The sequence below is a fragment of the Ranitomeya variabilis genome, chromosome 1, assembly GCF_051348905.1.
Source record: "Ranitomeya variabilis isolate aRanVar5 chromosome 1, aRanVar5.hap1, whole genome shotgun sequence".
Lineage (NCBI taxonomy): Eukaryota > Metazoa > Chordata > Amphibia > Anura > Dendrobatidae > Ranitomeya > Ranitomeya variabilis.
The window spans coordinates 239,355,774-239,378,235 of record NC_135232.1 but is presented as its reverse complement, the minus strand read 5'-3'; the positions used below and the strand labels follow the sequence as shown (position 1 = coordinate 239,378,235).

At 46.2% G+C, this 22,462-nt stretch overlaps 1 protein-coding gene across 1 annotated transcript in view; it reads left to right on the top strand.

Moving 5' to 3' along the window:
* Positions 1–22,462, top strand: part of LOC143812117 (transmembrane protein 132D-like) — a 1,597,762-nt gene that overhangs the window by 1,555,523 nt on the left and 19,777 nt on the right. The window lies entirely within an intron of this gene.

The following is a 22,462-nucleotide window of genomic DNA, read 5'->3' as shown; positions in this document are numbered from 1 at the left end:
CTTCAGGTCAGTCCCAGGTCCTCAACACAGATTGTCCAGGTCTACGGTCTCCAGGTGCTTCCAGGGCGACTCCACTCCCAGGAGTCTCCAACACCAACCGTCCGTGCTATGTCCAGCACGCAGGCTTTCCAGCCTGGAATGGTCTCTGTGTGCTTCCAGGACATCCCCACTTGGAACCGTCCAACACACAGGCCATTCTGCAGTGTCTTGTCAGGACACACGGAAGTGTGTCCACCCTGACAGACACTCACACACTCACTCTATCTCTCTCTCCATGTGCTACACACACCTCCTTTACATAGGTGTAACCACACCCAGGTACCTGTCACATGGCTAGTCAGGTGAGCATGACATCTCCACAGGTCCTTACACACAAAACCATCTTAGGTGTTCAGACACGCCTCTTTGGCTGGGTTTGTAGGTGACTGAACCCACCCATCTCTCCAATCACCTGGAAGCCTTCCCAATGTAAACAAACCCCTCAGCAGTAGATCTGCTTGAGCAAAACATACACAGGCTTCCATCACAGGGCCACCCACCTCTGCGATACATACCATCCATCATTCACATGACCAGTCGCTATGCTACTATATATATATATATACATACAGTCCGCCGCTACTCTGACCTCTCCCCACACCCTCCCCTCATCAACCACGTACTCCACCATGCTCTTCATACAGCACTACTATCCTAGCCAAAATCAAAACAAAATCACTTACTGAGCTTTGGCCGAATTTTGCCGATTTTTATGAAAAATGCTCAGGAATCCGAACACGACTCTGAATGTGCAATATTCATGTCGAATTTGAGATTGGCGAATGTTTTCCAAATAGGTTTTCTCATCTCTATCAGTAATAAAATAAATGTAAAAAATTCCAACAAGTGGAATTGTATGTGTTAGGGCTAGCGGAACTCACCAAATAATAAAGCGATTGATACGAGGTGCGTTCGCAGCCCGGGGTCCACCGTGCAGAGATGGTACCTGCTGCTACGTAATGGCGGATGGACACTTAGCCCCATGTGAATTGGTAGCTAGCTCTGTTGCTTCACAGAGTCATACAATACACTGCACCCTGTTAGCAGTCACAAGGTGCAGCTGCAAGACACTAGTGGGATCCCTAAGAATCACCCCCACTAATCTGGTGATTGAACTGGCTCTGACCCTTGGTGGCTTTTGAGCCCGCGCCTGAGGATGCCCCGAGTCAGATGCACAGACCAAGTGGGAATTCCCGCCCTATACTGACGGTTGTCAGGAGAGCGCACTGATGGCGCACGGTGCCATAGAGACAGGCACTGCAACGTGTGCTTAGTGTGCAGATAGCACTGTCGAGTGCTAGATAGCTTCCACCATTCGCGAGCAGTCAACAACATGAGGAATGGGAATGATTAAGGAGCTTTCATCCATCAACAGTCATTCATCTACACACACACACATTGTCAAGGTTTACACTAGCACATGGCCGAGTGGCCATGCGAACCTTTTATAACAGTAGCGCTCTGGGACCTTCCTAATGGTCCAATAGGAGCCGCAACAGGACCTGAGCATGTGACCCCTGACCTCCAATGGGAGGTCGCCCGGTGGGCATGCTCAGTGTTGGAAAAGCAGGACTAGGTTCCTGAAATGCCTGCTCACCGCTGAACAGTGTTGGTTACAAAGGCAGAGCCTTGAAAGCTAGCAGCACCCAAGCACACAGTATCAGTTTGAGCCAGACACTGGGATCGATGTCTCTGCTGAGCAGGTTCCACTGCAGCTGGAGGAGAATGGGAGACCGCAGTGGACATGGTTTGAGATTCTCCCTGTGCAGTGGCGGGAATGCGACACCTAACAGTATGTGTAGGTTATGGATTCAGGAAGTGCTGTGAATATGGTATTAGTTGGTTTTTGAGACACAGACTTTCATAGTGTTTAATCTACATAAATGGAAGATGAGAAAAAATACAAAAAAGTACTATGAAAATAACTATTCATATATTATTGAAAATAGCCATCATTTTCATACAATAAAAAACATATGTCTGCCACTTCTCCACACCCTGTTTGCAGAGCATGCCATACAATATCTAGAGTGCACGTACCCTGTCATTCACTTTACATAATAGTTACATAGAACTGTCAGACAAGAACAATAGCAGTGGAAAATGCTGATTAAAACAACAAAAATGCAGTTTACAAATTTAAAGAGCATTATTTGAAAGCTATTACAACAGAGTCTATTGCATTGTTCTCTTGAGTATAATTATACAAAGTGTGTGTACTGTATTAAATGTTTCAGGCAGTAATAAAGCAAGGAAGAGGGATATCATCCCATTTATCTCTTTATCATCTTGTTTATTTTTCAGTGTTTTCTGCATCATTTAGTTTGTACAGCTTATATTCAACTTTTCCAGCTATTTTTTTGGGGGTATTTACTTTTTGTAAAAATGTGGGATATTATTGTTGTTTCTTGCTTCCTCCCACTGCCCCATTTATCATACCATACACATAGTATATATCTCTTCCTAAATGATCAGGAAACAGTGTCCATGCATAGATGTGCAAATAACAGTTTATTTTCTCCACTACGTAAGTGGAAGTCTCGTTAGATTCCTCAGGGATGACCACTACTATATATGTGTATATATATATATATATATATATATATATATATATATATATACTAGATGGTGGCCCGATTCTAACGCATCGGGTATTCTAGAATATGCATGTCCACATAGTATATAGTACAGCCACGTAGTATATAGCACAGCCATGAAGTATATTGCCCAGCCACGTAGTATATTGCCCAGCCACGTAGTATATTGCCCAGTTACGTAGTATATTGCCCAGTTACGTAGTATATTGCCCAGCCACGTAGCATATTGCCCAGCCACATAGTATATTGCCCAGGTACGTAGTATATTGCCCAACCACGTAGTATATTGCCCAGCCACGTAATATATTGCCCAGTCACGTAGTATATTGCCCAGCAACGTGGTATATTGCCGTGACGTAGTATATTGCCCAGCCACGTAGTATATTGCCCAGTCACTTAGTATATTGCCCAGCCACGTAGTATGTAGTATATTGCCCAGTCACGTAGTATATTGCCCAGCCACATAGTATACAGCACAGAGCCATGTAGTATATTGCCCAGCCACGTAGTATGTAGTATATTGCCCAGCCATGTAGTATATTGCCCAGCCACGTAGTATATTGCCCAGTCACGTAGTATATAGCACAGCCTATGTAGTATATAGCACAGCCCACGTAGTATGTTGCCCAGCCCATGTAGTATATTGCCCAGCCCACATAGTATATAGCAATGTGGGCATCATATCCCTGTTAAAAAAAGAATTAAAATAAAAAATCGTTATATACTCACCCTCTGTCAGCCCCTCAGATCCACAACAGGCCTTTCACAGACAGAGACAGAGGCCGCGACCAATGAATATCCGGGACAGACAGACGGAAGTACCCCTTAGACAATTATATAGTAGATACAGTTAGGTCCATATATATTTGGACAGAGACAACATTTTTCTTATTTTGGTTATAGACATTACCACAATGAATTTTAAACAAAACAATTCAGATGCAGTTGAAGTTCAGACTTTCAGCTTTCATTTGAGGGTATCCACATTAAAATTGGATGAAGGGTTTAGAAGTTTCAGCTTCTTAACATGTGCCACCCTGTTTTTAAAGGGACCAAAAGTAATTGGACAGATTCAATAATTTTAAATAAAATGTTTATTTGTAGTGCTTGGTTGAAAACCCTTTGTTGGCAATGACTGCCTGAAGTCTTGAACTCATGGACATCACCAGACTCTGTGTTTCCTCCTTTTTGATGCTCTGCCAGGCCTTCACTGCGGTGGTTTTCAGTTGCTGTTTGTTTGTGGGCCTTTCTGTCTGAAGTTTAGTCTTTAACAAGTGAAATGCATGCTCAATTGGGTTGAGATCAGGTGACTGACTTGGCCATTCAGGAATATTCCACTTCTTTGCTTTAATAAACTCCTGAGTTTCTTTGGCTTTATGTTTTGGGTCATTGTCCATCTGTAGTATGAAAGGACGACCAATCAGTTTGGCTGCATTTGGCTGGATCTGAGCACACAGTATGGCTCTGAATACCTCAGAATTCATTCGGCTGCTTCTGTCCTGTGTCACATCATCAATAAACACTAGTGACCCAGTGCCACTGGCAGCCATGCATGCCCAAGCCATCACACTGCCTCCGCCGTGTTTTACAGATGATGTGGTATGCTTTGGATCATGAGCTGTACCACGCCTTCGCCATACTTTTCTCTTTCCATCATTCTGGTAGAGGTTGATCTTGGTTTCATCTGTCCAAAAAATGTTCTTCCAGAACTGTGCTGGCTTTTTTAGATTTTTTTTAGCAATGTCCAGTCTAGCCTTTTTATTCTTGATGCTTATGAGTGGCTTGCACCGTGCAGTGAACCCTCTGTATTTACTTTCATGCAGTCTTCTCTTTATGGTAGATTTGGATAGTGATACACCGACCTCTTGGAGAGTGTTGTCCACTTGGTTGGCTGTTGTGAAGGGGTTTCTCTTCACCATGGAGATTATTCTGTGATCATCCACCACTGTTGTCTTCCGTGGGCGCCCAGGTCTTTTTGCATTAATGAGTTCACCAGTGCTTTCTTTCTTTCTCAGGATGTACCAAACTGTATATTTTGCCACTCCTAATATTGTAGCAATTTCTCGGATGGGTTTTTTCTGTTTTCGCAGCTTAAGGATGGCTTGTTTCACCTGCATGGAGAGCTCCTTTGACCGCATGTTTACTTCACAGCAAAACCTTCCAAATGCAAGCACCACACTTCAAATCAACTCCAGACCTTTTATCTGCTTAATTGAGAATGACATAACGAAGGGATTACCCACACCTGTCCATGAAATAGCCTTGGAGTCAATTGTCCAATTACTTTTGGTCCCTTTAAAAACAGGGTGGCACATGTTAAGGAGCTGAAACTCCTAAACCCTTCATCCAATTTTAATGTGGATACCCTCAAATGAAAGCTGAAAGTCTGAACTTCAACTGCATCTGAATTGTTTTGTTTAAAATTCATTGTGGTAATGTCTATAACCAAAATAAGAAAAATGTTGTCTCTGTCCAAATATATATGGACCTAACTGTATATATATATATATATATATATATATATATATATATATATATATAGTATATATATATATACTAGATGGTGGCCCGATTCTAACACATTGGGTATTCTAGAATATGTATAGTAGTATATAGTACAGCCCATGCAGTTTGTAACACAGCCCACACAGTATATAACACGGCCCACATAGTATATAGCTCAGCCCATGCAGTACATAACACAACCCACGTAGTATATAGCACAGGCCACGTAGTATATAACATAGCCCACCTAGTATATATCACAGCCCATATAGTATATAGCACAGCCCACGCAGTATATAACACAGCCCACGTAATATATAACATAGCCCACATAGTATATAGCACAGCCCACGCAGTATATAACACAGCCCACATAGTATATAACACAGCCCACACAGTATATAACACAGCCCATGTAGTATATAACATAGCCCACATAGTATATAGCACAGCCAATGTTGTATATAGTACGGCCCACGCAGTATATAACACAGCCCACATAGTATATAGCACAGCCCAAGCAGTATATAACACAACCCACGTAGTATATAGCACAGGCCACGTAGTATATAACATAGCCCACCTAGTATATATCACAGCCCACGTAGTATATAGCACAGCCCATGCAGTATATAACACAGCCCACGTAGTATATAACATAGCCCACATAGTATATAGCACAGCCCACGCAGTATATAACACAGCCCACATTGTATATAACACAGCCCACGCAGTATATAACACAGCCCACATAGTATATAGCACAGCCCATGCAGTATATAACACAACCCACGTAGTATATAGCACAGGCCATGTAGTATATAACACAGCCCATGTAGTATATAACACAGTCCACGTAGTATATAACACAGCCCACGCAGTATATAGCAATAGTTAAATACTTACCTTCCGGTGGCCCCCGGATCCAGCCCAGACGTGTGGCGATGCTCCTCGCGACGTTCCATTCCCAGTAATGCCTTGCGGCAATAACAAGTGATGATGTAGCAGTCAGCGACAGGCGCAGTCCTGCGAATTGGTGCGGGATTTAAATCACACTTAAATCACGCGGCCGAACAGTCCCAACCAATCAGCGAAGAGGTGTTTAAATCCCGCGCCATAACCCGTGATGATGTAGCGGTCTCGCGAGACTGCTAAGTCATCTGGGTAATTTCACAATGCATCACTGGGAACGGAAGCTGCCGAGAGCATCGCGAGGAGCAGGAAAGCTGTGGAGGCAACAGAAGGTGAGAATAGCATGATTTTTTAAAAAATTATTTTTAACATATCTTTTTACTATTGATGCTGCATAGCCAGCATCAATAGTAAAAAGTTGGTCCGGGATGGGGCAACACACTGGCACTGACTGGAGGGGAGTAGGGAGGGGGCACTGACTGGAGGAGAGTAGGGATGGGCCAATTCACGGCCGGACTAAGCCTGTCGCTGATTCGTCGCGGCCGGCTGCGACCAATCAACGATGCAGGATTTCCATGACACATACAATAGAAAAACAGAGCAGAACTTTACTTTTTGGTTCAGGAACCATTGTTTGCTGTTACAGAGGTCAGACATCTCCTGTAGTTCTTAACTAAGATTGCACGCACTGCAGCAGGGAGTTTGACCCACTTCTCCATACAGATGCTCTCCAGATCTTTCAGATTTCGGAGCTGTCGCTGGTCGACATTGAGTTTCAGCTCCCTCCAAAGATTTTCTATTGGTCCTGGAGGCTAGCTAGGCCACTCCTGGACCTTGAAATGCTTCTTACGGAGGGACTCCTTAGTTGCCCAGGCTGTGTGATTTTGGTCATTGTCATACTGGAAGACCCAGCCACGACCCATCTTCAATGTTCTTATTGAGTAAAAGAAGGTTATTGGACAAAATCTTGTGATTAATGACCCCATCCATCCTTCTTTCAATATGGTGCATTCATCCTGTCCCCTTTGCAGAAAAGCACTCTTGGGGTTGTGCTCATCTTCTTTTTCCTCCAAACATGGCGAGTGGAGTTGATATGAAAAGGTTCTATTTTAGTCTCATCTGACCACATGGCCTTCTCCCATGCCTCTTTTGGATCATCCAGATGTAATTAACAAGCTTCAAATGGGCCTGGGCATGTACTGGCATGAACAGGGGAACCTTCTGTGCCCTGGGGAATTTTAATCCATGATGCCGTAATGTGTTACTGCTTTCTCACCAAGCTGCTTGCCTATTGTCCTATTAAACCTAAATTGAACACAAAATGCAACTACAAATGTACCCAAGTGGGATAATAGAAGACAAGAGGTCAAGCACAAAAATACAACAATAGATCATATACAAAAGAATAGTGTCGACAAGACCATAAATGTAGTAAAAATTCCAAAGTTTATTAGGCAACAAAAAAATTAAAATAAATTAGATAAATTGACCAGCTGAAACAATGCAACGGAACACAACACAGATAATATTCTTGGGGAGCAATGAATTACAATAAAATCTCCAAAGAAAGCATAAAGCACACAGGACAATGAGAGAACACAATCAATTTAGATATGCCAATATATTAATATAGGACAATAAATAGTAAATAGCACCAAAAAGCCGGAGAATAAGATGTAACTCCTAGTCCTTATATGTGCAGAGCGTATAAATGAGGTAAAGTGTCAGTGCAAATGGAAGTAGGTAAAGTTGTTTAAGAAAATAATTACCTAAGCAGAAGTGTATGACTGGGTCCCCTACTCGCATTTCGGCGCTTTGCCTTCTTCGCCAAAATGTGAAGGAGTCCAAACCCTGCCTGATGAACCCTTCACTGCTGTCTTGGGAAAAGCTCTCTTAAGGTTGTGTAAAAGCGTGTTTCACTACGCCAGCATGCACGGGTCCCTTTCCAGGATGGGAAGCATCTGGCAAAATTTGGTTTTATAACGTGCATCTAAGAGTGGCAACCCAGTAGTCAGCAGTATTCCTGATCATAACTATAGGGGGATCATGTTGCAGATAGTGCAGCAAGAAGGAACTCATATGTCGGAGGTCCATGAGGTCCATGCCTATGCTGTGTTGGTGGCTAGGTAACAATAAGGCTTGTTTCCTCCATCCTCTCCCGCCAACCACGAACAACAGAGAAGGGAGGATTATCCTCTTCATCTGACAGTTGCTTGCCCATCACCTCTTCCTCCTCTATTTGTTACTTGGATCTTGCACCTGCGATAACAGTTTGTCTGTTATCACCAGCCCCCCTCAATCACAGTAATCTACCCTCCCTTGTCACCTGCCTGTGTGACAGTCTGGAACTTAAAGACAATGTTATCCTTTCCGCATCCTCCTCTGCTTCCTCCTCTTCTTCTGGGACCACCATCTCCTCCCGCAAGCAATTTAAAGTGTACTCCAGCATATAAATGACCAGAATAGTGATGCAGATGATGGTATTGTCAGCGCTAACCATCTTAGTAGCCATTTCAAAACTGTGCAGAAGGGTGCAGAGATCCTTAATCTCTTGGACCCGTAGAAGTGCTGATTGCACGAAACGGTCGTCGTCCGCCTGCACTCCCTGCACCCTTGTTACTTCTCAGCATGAGACTGTATTAATCTGCAAATGGATTAAACACTTTGTATCAGCAAACTGGTGAGTGCCGCTATTTTCTTACTCTTTTCATGAGACTTTGTATTGTATGACTTGGACAAAGCTGAGCACCATAAAACCAGTTGCATACTAACGCTGGCATGTGAAGGAGAAACGTGATTGCAAGATCTCCTGCTGTGAGTTATATGGTCCTAGTGCCATTCCACTCCTGTAGATTTAAACGATCCTTAATCTATGTCCACTCCGTAAATGTGATATGCGCCACGTCCATACTGCATTGGCCAAGGCTATATTACATGACATACTGGATCAGGGCTCGTTGCTGCTGCCACAGTCTTTCCAACATGTGCAGAGGGAAATTCCTCTGTGTCAGCACATCGCATATCAACCTGTTAACTGGCATGGACAAAGACCTCTCTATCGATGCAAGTTGATGACCTGAGGGGTGCGAACAGCGGAAATGAGCACGCATCTTACGTGCTTTCTGGAGCAGCTCACACAGGCCAGGATAGTGGAGGAGAAATGCTGTAGTACCATGTTGAGGACATGAGCCATGCAAGGCAGGTGTGTGAGCTTGCTTCGTCCTAGGGCCGCCACCAGGTTTGCACCATTATCGGACTTGGCCTTCCCTGGATGCATGTTCAGCGGAGAAAGCCTTTGATCAAACTCAGCCTGGTGAACTGTTCACAACTCTTCAGCTGTATGACTGTGATCTCCAAGGCATATCAATTTTAATACTGCCTGATTGCGATGAGCCCTGGCTGCGCAGTACAGAGGTGGTGAGTAGGGTTGAGCGACCTTTAGTTTTTTAGGGTCGAGTCGGGTTTTGTGAAACCCGACTGTCTTAAAAGTCGAGTCGAGTGAAATCGGCCGACCACCGTTAAAAGTCGGGTTTCGGCCGAAACACGAAACCCAATGAAGGAATTTATTCCTCCTCCTCCTCCTCCTCCTCCCCTAACACCTATGTCATCACTCTGCCCACGCTCATTCATTGGCTGAAAAAATGGCGCTAATCGCGTCATACGAAACGCGACTTTCGCGCCATGATCGCGTACCGCATGGCCGACCCCGCACAGGGATCGGGTCAGGTTTCATGAGACGCCGACTTTGCCAAAAGTCGGCGACTTATGAAAATGAACGACCCGTTTCGCTCAACCCTAGTGGTGAGGATTCGCTCTGCACTGTTGGAAAGGATGTCTCATTAAGGCAGAGGTTGAGAGTGCAGGTGGAGGCGCTAGAGAAGATAGAGGAGGAGGCAGAAGCAGTGGAGGAAGTGTTAAATGTAGAGATTTGTCCTGCAAGCCTTGGGGATTCCAAGACTTGTGGAGCAGCGCCTGTCCCCTCAGCCACCAGAGTCACCCAGTGCCCAGTCAGTGAGATCTAATGCCCTTGGTCATGCTTACTCGTCCGAGTGTCTGTGGTGAAATGCCCCCTGGCAGACAGAGATTTAGCTAAGGAATGGGTGATATTGTCTGCTACAAGCTGGTGTAGCACAGGCACAGCTTTCTTAGAAAAGCAATGGTGACTGGGCAATTGGTACTGGGGGACTGCGACAGCCATCAGCTTTTAGAAACCATCTGCATCTACCAGGTGGAAAGGCAGCATTTATGTGGCCAACAGATTGGAGATGGTGAAATTCAACCTCTTAGCTTTGTCATGCATAGGAGGAAACAATCTTTTATGTGACCACAACTGCAGAACCATGGGCTACCTGCAGTGCTGAGAGAGGGCGGAGTATGGTGAACTGGACAAACTGCTGGACCATGGGAGAGGTAAAGGCGGAGATGTTACGGTGTATTGAGAAAGTTGTGGTGTGTTTGTTCTCTGAGATTGGTCAAAAACAGCAGGCATGTCCGCTTCTGTTACAGCTTACGTCAGGCAAATATGATACATATATATGAATAATATAAATTGCACATACCAGTGAATAGCATCATAGATATCCATAAGGCAGAACTCTGATCAAAAACCGGAGAAAAGGAAGTATCCTTTAGAATAATATTAACTAAGGCCAAAGCCAAATAAGGCCTATATGTACAGTATTGCCATAGGAAAAACAAAGAAAAGCATGAACAGGAATGGCCATAGCGAGGTAACACAACCAGTCTATGCATGAAAGGAGACTGGTCAAAAGAATACTATAAAGGGTGATCAACAAACAAGTGTGCCCTATGGAAATAACACAAATATGACCAGTCAGTGCCAGAAGATATATCTACATGTGAGTTGAGTGTATCACATGAATAGGAGGATACGAAAAAAGCCACAGGAAATGTGAGAGGATAGGGGCAGAGATGGAAAATAAGCCACCATGCAGGTCTGGGAGCCGACGCAAGTGGGATGCAGCAAGCTCTTTCACATTTAGCTAGTGAAAAACTATTATTTAGAATGCTATACTCGTACATGGAGCATATTAGAAGCAGTGCACAACACACTTGTAAGACATGTGCCCTGCTGACTTTATCTGTGCACCTCAGTAATGGCCAAAAAAAAAATGCTGGAAGGTAAATTTAACAGCCACATTTGACACTAGCTATCAACACTATCTGACTGATACACAACCACCAAGCTAACTAGCTAAAATCTTGCTGCTCATAGTGTCAGTGTCAGGAGCAGCCTCTCTGCAATGTTTCAGTGTCAAAAAGGCACTAAAACAAGATGTCCGTTCATTATATGGAGAGGGACACGTGATTTCAGCAGCCAGTGACACAAGCCATGGTGTCAGGACATTGTGGATGTTTCCTGCACCCTGATTAGCTAGCCACAATGTGCACACATAAAGTTAGAAAAAAATAAGTTTACAAGAGCGCCATGCCTGCAAAGAGCGCCGTGCCTGCAAACCCCCTCCCCTCATCAAACACAAGCAAAATGCTCATGATATACCACCAATATTGCTGCAAAAGTGCTGAAAATACTTTTGTGGCAACGCAAATATTTTGCCACACTTTTACCCAATGTTAATGATTTTTACTGATTTTATAAAATTTTGCTCATGTTTCCAATCACAAATCCAAATATGCCATATTCGTGCCGAATTTATGATTGGCGATCATTTTCCAAACAAATTTGCTCATCAATATTTATAGCCACCATTGCATATCAAGTTTGGCCTAATGAAGAACTTTGTAAAGGCAAAGGATAAAAATGCAAAAGCATTCAAGCATCTTATTGATAAATTTCCCAAGGTTAAGTGAAGCAAAGATAAAGGAAGGATTCATTCTGTACTGAACCTCAGATTTGTAAGCTTCTACAAGATGAAGAGTTTCTACATTCATTGCATAGCATTCACATTAGTGGCAGCTAATTTTTGGGGAAACTGAAAACATAAGGATCTTGGCTGTAACATGTCCTTAAAGATACATTTCGTACATTCACATGTAGACTTTTCTCCACCAAACTGCAGGGCAGTGAGAGATGAACATGGTGAGAGATTTCACTAAGATATTGTGGCCATGGAGAAAAGATATCAAGGAAAGTGGAATCCATCAATGCTTGCAGATTACTGTTGGACAATGTTAAGACATCGTCCGATGCAGGAGAACAAGAGACAAGCAAAAAAGAGTTGCCACTGAATTTTGCTACATTTCCTCTAAATAAATATCAATACATTGGCATAACAAAATATTCTGCATATTTTATATTTGCAAAAAAAAATGTTTCAAAATACTGAAATCTGTATGCATTAATTATATATAGCAGTAAAAGGAAAACTCTTTCATATCACAAGGACAAAAGCTAACAAAACAAAATTCATTGTCGGATTTTAATTCAGGAGGTCAAATTTATTAAGAAATGGTTCATTTGATTACTGAATCTGACACCTTTTGAAAATATGTAGAACAGTGAAATCGGACCATCTGAATGCGGTCCAGTGTTTTCCATGGACCCATAGACATGAATGAGCGAGTGCCAACCCAATATCAAAGGCAAATCGTGCATGCTGCGATTTTTTTTCTCTGACCAACTCAGTCTGAGGAAATGATCAGACATGTGCACGGTCCCATAGAATAATATGGAAATGAGTGATATCCGTCAAAAGAGCACTCATCCAAATTATATGGCCATGTCAACGAGCCCTTATAGGAATATTATATTCAGTAAGATAGTAATAGTTTACTGTTATATTATAAAAGCCTTGTAGTTTGGCAAATTTTACCTTTGTATTATGAACTCTTAAGAAAAATATGATGTCCTAAGTACTGGCCTCCCACTTCCGTCACTTCCATCATTTAGTTATGATGAATTTAGCAAAGTGTCTCTTGTTTTCTGGTCATTATTTTTGTATCAGGTAATATTGCAAGGTATACTATAGCAGACCCTTTAGTTTATAAGGGTTAGCAAAGTAACACTTTACTAAAACCTCAGTAAATGGCTTTTATTAACCTTATGAACATATTGTTATTTATTGGTTAATGCAGATTTGAAGTGTGTGTACTGCCATATATTATTTTCGTTCATTTGTCAGTCTACTTAAAGAGGCTCAATGTAATTTTCTGCAGTTTTTCTACGTGATTGCTGAATCATAACAGTGTGCAATATGTGCACTGTGAGGATTCCAGCTTAAAGTTGCTGTCATGTGACTGAAAGTATACGATTTGCATAGTTGCAGTCACATGCCGACTAGATTCTCATTCAGTTGGTAGTTGGCACGTGCCTGTGAAGCGATGGCCGGGGGACCACCACGGTGCAGGAAGACTACTGTACACAAGGTGAGGTGCAAACAACAAAGGGTAGATTTATTGGGAGGCAAGGAATGAAGTGGGTGAGGAAGATGCAAACAGGGGTATGCAATGGCAAGAGACACTTTACAAGAGTTATAAACTTTATCTTGTCCATAAAATAGCATGGTGCTTCAACTATTACAAACTCAGAATATGTCTCACAAGCAACTTTAAACAATACACAAATAATGATGCTACTCTACGTATAACCTCCCTGGCCCTTACTAAGCAGGCCACACGGCTCCCGTGTACTGACTACTGAAGCCTACACTAGGCCCTAATAGGTGCACCAAACAGGAACAGACTCACGGTGATGTTGGGGACTCAGGTCCAGTCCCAGGGGGCCCCCAGAAGTCTAATATGGTGGTGCACACGGCTTTCTGTCAGCTCTGTGAAGCGTGGTCTTCTCCTTGCTTCTGGATCCTAGGGATGCTCCTGGAAACTGTAAGTCCATTTCTCAGTATCTTTGTGGCTTCACGAGCTAGCACAGAACAGCCACCTTTGCTGTACCCGGAAAAGTCAGCAAATTTCACACGTACACTCCGTCCCAGGCTGTGGGACCTTCCTTGTAGCAAACAGCACAACGTTCTCTCTAGCAGCTTCAGCTCACACACAGTTCAGGCTCAACTGCTCCCCTAATTCTAGGGCAGTTCATCTTCACAGCCTATAGCAGGGGGAAGCAGGACATTCAATCACACCAGACAAGGGGGTACTGTCTCTTAAAGTGGCAGAGTGTTACTGTCCATAACAGCACCACCCTCTTACATGCCTCCCTTCTTAATGATGGTTGTCCTTGACCATCACAGAATCAAGGTTGAAGCGTAATGAAGGAATGTGCAATGTGGAACAGCACCTATAGAGGAGGCAACAAAGATGTACAAACAGACAGAGCACACTGTTCTACATATCGGACTGGTGGAACCCCTGCATTAGACCTCTGGGATCTCCGAAGCTCTTGGCTGTCAGGCAAGGCTTGACTATCTTCCAGAGGAACACTTGTTGCAGGAGACATTGTGAGCTCTTGTCTGATCTCGTCCTCGCATGGCAGTTCTGTGTCAGGGACGGTCCACCACTCATCATTGATTTCACCATCAAGCATGACAGATCCAGGAAGTGGAGTGGCGCCTTCAGGCGACAATGGCGTAGAACAGACCTCAGATTGGCAAGGCCGCAGCATATTTCTGTGAAGTACTCTAGGGGCGGATGCCCCATTCTCAATCTGTACCTTGTAGACAGGGCCGTTAGCATACACTCGCTCGATAACCTTGTACGGCTGTACTTCCCATCTCTCACTTAGTTTTCCCTTAGGGCTTTTCTCTCTGACTTTCTCTGCCTCGGCTACTTGCCAGTATCCGCTTGCTAGGTCCAGGGTGGAGAAGTACTTGGCTTTCCCCAACGCTGTCAAGGATTCCTCGATGTGGGGCAACGGATACGAGTCTCGAACAGTGCAGGCATTGAGTTTCCTGTAATCTACACAGAACCGGATGGTCCCATCCTTTTTCTTGACGAGCACCACCGGGGCTGCCCAAGGGCTCTGACTACTCTGCACCACTCCTGAATCCAGCATCTGCCTCAGTAATGTTTTCACCTCTTGATACATCTTGGGCGGGATCTGCCGGTATTGTTCTCAAATTGTACGAGCTTCCCCAGTCGGTATCTCATGCGTGATGGCTTCAGTACAGCCAAAATCTTCGGCGTGACGGGCGAATGCGGCCTGATTTTCCCACAGCATAGATTCTATTGCTTGCACACGCTCAGGGCCCAGAGCCTTCACATCCACTTCCATTTGATCAAGGATGACCCGTCCACTCCACTCTGGGGATGGCGTCTCTTAATCCTCTGCAGCAACTGCTAGCGTCCACCCCACGCCTTCTCTCCGTGATAAAGACATCTCCTTCTGACTCACCACTTCACCCTTATGTAGGTACACCAGGGCCAGATCTGTCCCTCGTGGCAAGGTGACCTCCCCGGGGCCCACATTCAAAGCCCTTATGGGGACATGTCGTCGCTGGACCACAGCTATCGTACAAGCTATCATGACTTCTTGGTCCACTCCTCTGCCTACCACAGGCTGAACAACCACTTCCAACCCATGAAGGTTGCAGTGAGTCCCCACTGGAAGGTGTACTATAGTTTCTCGCTCGGGAGGTAGGATTACAGGTTCATTACCAGGAGCCCGGATGACCCCTACAGTCTGATAAGATGGCACACTCTTCTGCATCCCACAGACGCGGATCAGTCGTTGAAGGGCTTCTTGAGTAGGCTTATGTGTAGTAGCCTTCTTCCAATATCCAGGTCCCCGTTTGGTAAACATAATCTGATCGAGTTCACGTAGTATATTCATTCCCAGTACTACAGGCACATCTTCCTTGATAGGCCCAGGGACTAGCAGGATCCCTTTTCTCCCAACTTCTTGCCCGCAGATTCGAATATTCATCCACACGACCCATGTAACCGGGATCGGTTGTTGGTTGGCAGCAAACAACTGGATCAATGTCTCTTTTTCTGGATTGGCCAGGTCCTGGAAATGCTGCTTGAAGTACGCTTCTGGCATCGTTGTCACTTGTAACCCGGTATCTATCAGGCAATCCACTAGAACTCCTTCGAATTCAGCACGTAGGATGGGGATCCCAACAATCAAGTGTTCATTATGATATGGAGCGGCCTCTCTTCTTGCCTCCCCCTCAGAGTGCCGCACTACTGTGGGGGTTGGTAGTTTAATGGCAGCTTCCGCTGGCCTTGAGTATAGTTCCGACAGTTTCTGGCAAGGTGCCCCCATCCTCCACATTCCCAGCATTGGGTGCCTCCTCCTTGCCGGGGGGTACTTCGAGCCTGTCCTCGTGCCTCCAATGCCTGACAGGAGGGGGCGTGCTCCCACTGATCCCTTATCGGTCGGGCTGAAAAATGGTTGCATGAGCACGGTGGGTCAGACTGTTGTAGTTCCCCCACTCTTTGCTCCACCTGGGTCAGTTTCTCTTGCACGTTGACAAGGGACTGCTGCAACTCTTGCACCACCTGGACCAGCACCTTCTGATGGTTTGGGTCCCCTCTGCTATTGGCACCCTGGACACGCATCACCCCAGATGCATAGCTCTCTTCTTTACTGCGGGCCACTGTTTCCGCCAGGATTTGACGAAACGTAAGAGCCGGATCTGCCCGGACCCATTCTGACAGTGCTCGCCTCAAGGATGTGCTGTGCAGTCCCAGAATGAATTGCTCCCAGAGTATCCAGTCTTTAGAGCCCATGCCACCAAATACATCTGCCTCCTTTCTCTGCACCTCTGCTAACACGTCTTGCAGTGCTGTTGCATACTGAGAAATTCCTTCTTCCCACTGCAGCCTAGAGAAAAATTTGGCACGAAGGAGTCCGGCGCTAGCATTCTCACCGTAGATCTCTTCCGGGAACTTCACTAGCTCCTTCAGGGTACTGCGGGTGAGTTCTGGTTGTAGGCAGATGTTTCTACGGGCTTCCCCCTCTAGGGCAGTTAACGCAATGTCCACTTCCAGGTCTGGGCTGATGTTATAAATCCTCAGGGTGTTTTGCAGCCGGGACACCCAGTCGGACAGTGGCATATTCTTGCCGTCAAACTTTGGTAGCACACTAAATATGGTGCCCATGGGGAGTGTCCTTGCAGGTGTTCCACCAATGCCCACGGCATCTCCGTTAACATTAGCATTCCCACTACTGCTGTCTGCTGCCTCCATCTTGGTGACAGTACCCTGCTCGCAGTGGCACTTGAATCGATGGCCGGGGGACCACCACAGTGCAGGAAGACTACTGTACACAAGATGAGGTGCAAACAACAAAGGGTAGATTTATTGGGAGGCAAGGAATGAAGTGGGTGAGGAAGATGCAAACAGGGGCATGCAATGGCATGAGACACTTTACAAGAGTTATAAACTTTATCTTGTCCATAAAATAGCATGGTGCTTCAACTATTACAAACTCAGAATATGTCTCACAAGCAACTTTAAACAATACACAAATAACGATGATACTCTACGTATAACCTCCCTGGCCCTTACTAAGTAGGCCACACGGCTCCCATATACTGACTACTGAAGCCTACACTAGGCCACAATAGGTGCACCAAACAGGAACAGACTCACGGTGATGTTGGGGACTCAGGTCCAGTCCCAGGGGGCCCCCAGAAGTCTAATATGGTGGTGCACATGGCTTTCTGTCAGCTCTGTGAAGCGTGGTCTTCTCCTTGCTTCTGGATCCTAGGGATGCTCCTGGAAACTGTAAGTCCATTTCTCAGTATCTTTGTGGCTTCACGAGCTAGCACAGAACAGCCACCTTTGCTGTACCCGGAAAAGTCTTGCAAATTTCACACGTACCCTCCGTCCCAGGCTGTGGGACCTTCCTTGTAGCAAACAGCACAACGTTCTCTCTAGCAGCTTCAGCTCACACACAGTTCAGGCTCAACTGCTTCCCTAATTCTAGGGCAGTTCATCTTCACAGCCTATAGCAGGGGGGAAGCAGGACATTCCATCACACCAGACAAGGGGGTATTGTCTCTTAAAGTGGCAGAGTGTTACTGTCCATAACAGCACCACCCTCTTACATGCCTCCCTTCTTAATGATGGTTGTCCTTGACCATCACAGAATCAAGGTTGAAGCGTAATGAAGGAATGTGCAATGTGGAACAGCACCTATAGAGGAGGCAACAAAGATGTACAAACAGACAGAGCACACTGTTCTACATATCGGACTGGTGGAACCCCTGCATTAGACCACTGGGATCTCCGAAGCTCTTGGCTGTCAGACAAGGCTTGACTATCTTCCAGAGGAACACTTGTTGCAGGAGACATTGTGAGCTCTTGTCTGATCTCGTCATCGCATGGCAGTACTGGTACATCCATGGGATTACCGTCTCTGTGTGGCTGAGGACCCCCTACTGTGTCAGGGACAGTCCACCACTCATCATTGATTTCACCATCAGGCATGACAGATCCAGGAAGTGGAGTGGCGCCTTCAGGCGACAATGCGTAGAACAGACCTCAGACTGGCAAGGCCGCAACATATTTCTGTGAAGTACTCTAGGGGCGGATGCCCCATTCTCATTCTGTACCTTGTAGACAGAGCCGTTAGCATACACTCACTCGATAACTTTGTACGGCTGTACTTCCCATCTCTCACTTAGTTTTCCCTTAGGGCGTTTCTCTCTGACTTTCTCTGCCTCGGCTACTTGCCAGTATCCGCTTGCTAGGTCCAGGGTGGAGAAGTACTTGGCTTTCCCCAACGCTGTCAAGGATTCCTCGATGCGGGGCAACGGATACGAGTCTCGAACAGTGCAGGCATTGAGTTTCCTGTAATCTACACAGAACCGGATGGTCCCATCCTTTTTCTTGACGAGCACCACCGGGGCTGCCCAAGGGCTCTGACTACTCTGCACCACTCCTGAATCCAGCATCTGCCTAAGGCCGGAGACACACTGGTGCGAGAGACGGCCGAGTCTCGCTGGTTAAAAGCAAGCTGTGGCACCTGCATTCCGGAGCTGAGCGTGCAGCTCCATGTATTGCTATGGAGCCGCACGCTCCGCTCCGGAGTGCAGGTGCCACAGCTTGCTTTTAACCAGCGAGACTCGGCCGTCTCTCGCACCAGTGTGTCTCCGGCCTCAGTAATGTTTTCACCTCTTGATACATCTTGGGCGGGATCTGCCGGCATCGTTCTCAAATTGTACGAGCTTCCCCAGTCGGTATCTCATGCATGATGGCTTCAGTACAGCCAAAATCTTCGGCGTGACGGGCGAATGCGGCCTGATTTTCCCACAGCATAGATTCTATTGCTTGCACACGCTCAGGGCTCAGAGCCTTCACATCCACTTCCATTTGATCAAGGATGACCCGTCCACTCCACTCCGGGGATGGCGTCTCTTCATCCCCCGCAGCAACTGCTAGCGTCCACCCCACGCCTTCTCTCGGTGATAAAGACATCTCCTTCTGACTCACCACTTCACCCTTATGTAGGTACACCAGGGCCAGATCTGTCCCTCATGGCAAGGTGACCTCCCCGGGGCCCACATTCAAAACCCTTATGGGGACATGTCGTCGCTGGACCACAGCTATCGTACGAGCTATCATGACTTCTTGGTCCACTCCTCTGCCTACCACAGGCTGAACAACCACTTCCAACCCATGAAGGTTGCAGTGAGTCCCCACTGGAAGGTGTACTATAGTTTCTCGCTCGGGAGGTAGGATTACAGGTTCATTACCAGGAGCCCGGATGACCCCTACTGTTGTGAATTCCGTTCTCGGGCTCCCTCCTGTGGTCATGACTGGTACTGTGTGAGTTCTGTTCTTGGGCTCCCTCTGGTGGCTTTAAGCTATACGGCTGGTCTCTAGCTGGACTCAGCTGCCTCGTTTTCTGCTAGTCTGGCTTCTATTTAACTCCACCTGGACCTTTACTTGTTGCCTGCTGTCGTTGTATTCAGTACTGGTTCAGATCTCTCTTGGACTTCCCTTGTGACCTGTCTCCTACTGGAGAAGCTAAGTTTTTCTAGTTCATGTTTGCTCATTATTTCCTTGAAAATGTTTCTCAGTATATGATGAGTTCAGTCCAGCTTTCTTATATGTGATTTCTTCGCTCGCTGGAAGCTCTGGGGTGCGGAGTTGCGCCCCTCACATCGTGAGTCGGTGTGGGGTTTTTTTGTATTCTCTGCGTGGATAATTTTGAGAGTATTTTATACTGACCGCACAGATTCCTTGCTATCTTCAGTCTATTTAGAGTTAGTAGGCCTCATTTGCTAAATCCTGTTTTCATTCCTACGTCTGTGTTGTCCCCTTAACTCACCGTTATTATTTGTGGGGGGCTGTCTAAAACTTTGGGGTATTTCTCTGAGGCAAGTGAGGCTTTGCTTTCTCTCTAGGGGTAGCTAGTTTCTCAGGCTGTGAAGAGGCGTCTAGGTTTTCAGGTACGCTCCACGGCTGCCTATAGTGTGTGTCGGTAGATCAGCGTTGCGGTCAGTATAGTTACCACATTCCCAGAGCTTGTCTTTATTTGGTTTACTTAGCAGGTCAGTTTTGTGGTCCTTGCCACCAGGATCATAACACCCTACCGTCTGATAAGATGGCACACTCTTCTGCCTCCCACAGACGCGGATCAGTCGTTGAAGGGCTTCTTGAGTAGGCTTATGTCTAGTAGCCTTCTTCCAATATCCAGGTCCCCGTTTGGTAAACATAATCTGATCGAGTTCACGTAGTATATTCATTCCCAGTACTACAGGCACATCTTCCTTGATAGGCCCAGGGACTAGCAGGATCCCTTTTCTCCCAATTTCTTGCCCACAGATTCGAATATTCATCCACACGACCCAAGTAACCGGGATCGGTTGTTGGTTGGCAGCAAACAACCGGATCAATGTCTCTTTTTCTGGCTTGGCCAGGTCCTGGAAATGCTGCTTGAAGTACGCTTCTGGCATCGTTGTCACTTGTAACCCGGTATCTATCAGGCAATCCACTAGAACTCCTTCGAATTCAGCACGTAGGATGGGGATCCCAGCAATCAAGTGTTCATTATGATTTGGAGCGGCCTCTCTTCTTGCCTCCCCCTCAGAGTGCCGCACTACTGTTGGGGTTGGTAGTTTAATGGCAGCTTCCGCTGGCCTTGAGTATAGTTCCGACAGTTTCTAGCAAGGTGCCCCCATCCTCCACATTCCCAGCATTGGGTGCCTCCTCCTTGCCGGGGGGTACTTCGAGCCTGTCCTCGTGCCTCCAATGCCTGACAGGAGGGGGCGTGCTCCCACTGATCCCTTATCGGTCGGGCTGAAAAATGGTTGCATGAGCACGGTGGGTCAGACTGTTGTAGTTCCCCCACTCTTTGCTCCACCTGGGTCAGATTCTCTTGCACGTTGACAAGGGACTGCTGCAACTCTTGCACCACCTGGACCAGCACCTCCTGATGGTTTGGGTCCCCTCTGGTATTGGCGCCCTGGACACGCATCACCCCAGACGCATAGCTCTCTTCTTTACTGCGGGCCACTGTTTCCGCCAGGATTTGACGAAACGTAAGAGCCGGATCTGCCCGGACCCATTCTGACAGTGCTCGCCTCAAGGATGTGCTGTGCAGTCCCAGAATGAATTGCTCCCAGAGTATCCAGTCTTTAGAGCCCATGCCACCAAATCCATCTGCCTCCTTTCTCTGCACCTCTGCTAACACGTCTTGCAGTGCTGTTGCATACTGAGAAATTCCTTCTTCCCACTGCAGCCTAGAGAAAAATTTGGCACGAAGGAGTCCGGCGCTAGCATTCTCACCATAGATCTCTTCCAGGAACTTCACTAGCTCCTTCAGGGTACTGCGGGTGAGTTCTGGTTGTAGGCAGATGTTTCTACGGGCTTCCCCCTCTAGGGCAGTTAACGCAATGTCCAGTTCCAGGTCTGGGCTGATGTTATAAATCCTCAGGGTGTTTTGCAGCTGGGACACCCAGTCGGACAGTGGCATATTCTTGCCGTCAAACTTTGGTAGCACACTAAATATGGTGCCCATGGGGAGTGTCCTTGCAGGTGTTCCACCAATGCCCACGGCATCTCCGTTAACATTAGCATTCCCACTACTGCTGTCTGCTGCCTCCATCTTGGTGACAGTACCCTGCTCGCAGTGGCACTTGAATCGATGGCCGGGGGACCACCACAGTGCAGGAAGACTACTGTACACAAGATGAGGTGCAAACAACAAAGGGTAGATTTATTGGGAGGCAAGGAATGAAGTGGGTGAGGAAGATGCAAACAGGGGTATGCAATGGCAAGGGACACTTTACAAGAGTTATAAACTTTATCTTGTCCGTAAAATAGCACGGTGCTCCAACTATTGCAGACTCAGAATATGTCTCACACGCAACTTTAAACAATACACAAATAATGATGCTACTCTACGTATAAACTCCCTGGCCCTTACTAAGCAGGCCACACGGCTCCCGTGTACTGACTACTGAAACCTACACTAGGCCCTAATAGGTGCACCAAACAGGAACAGACTCACGGTGATGTTGGGGACTCAGGTCCAGTCCCAGGGGGCCCCCAGAAGTCTAATATGGTGGTGCACATGGCTT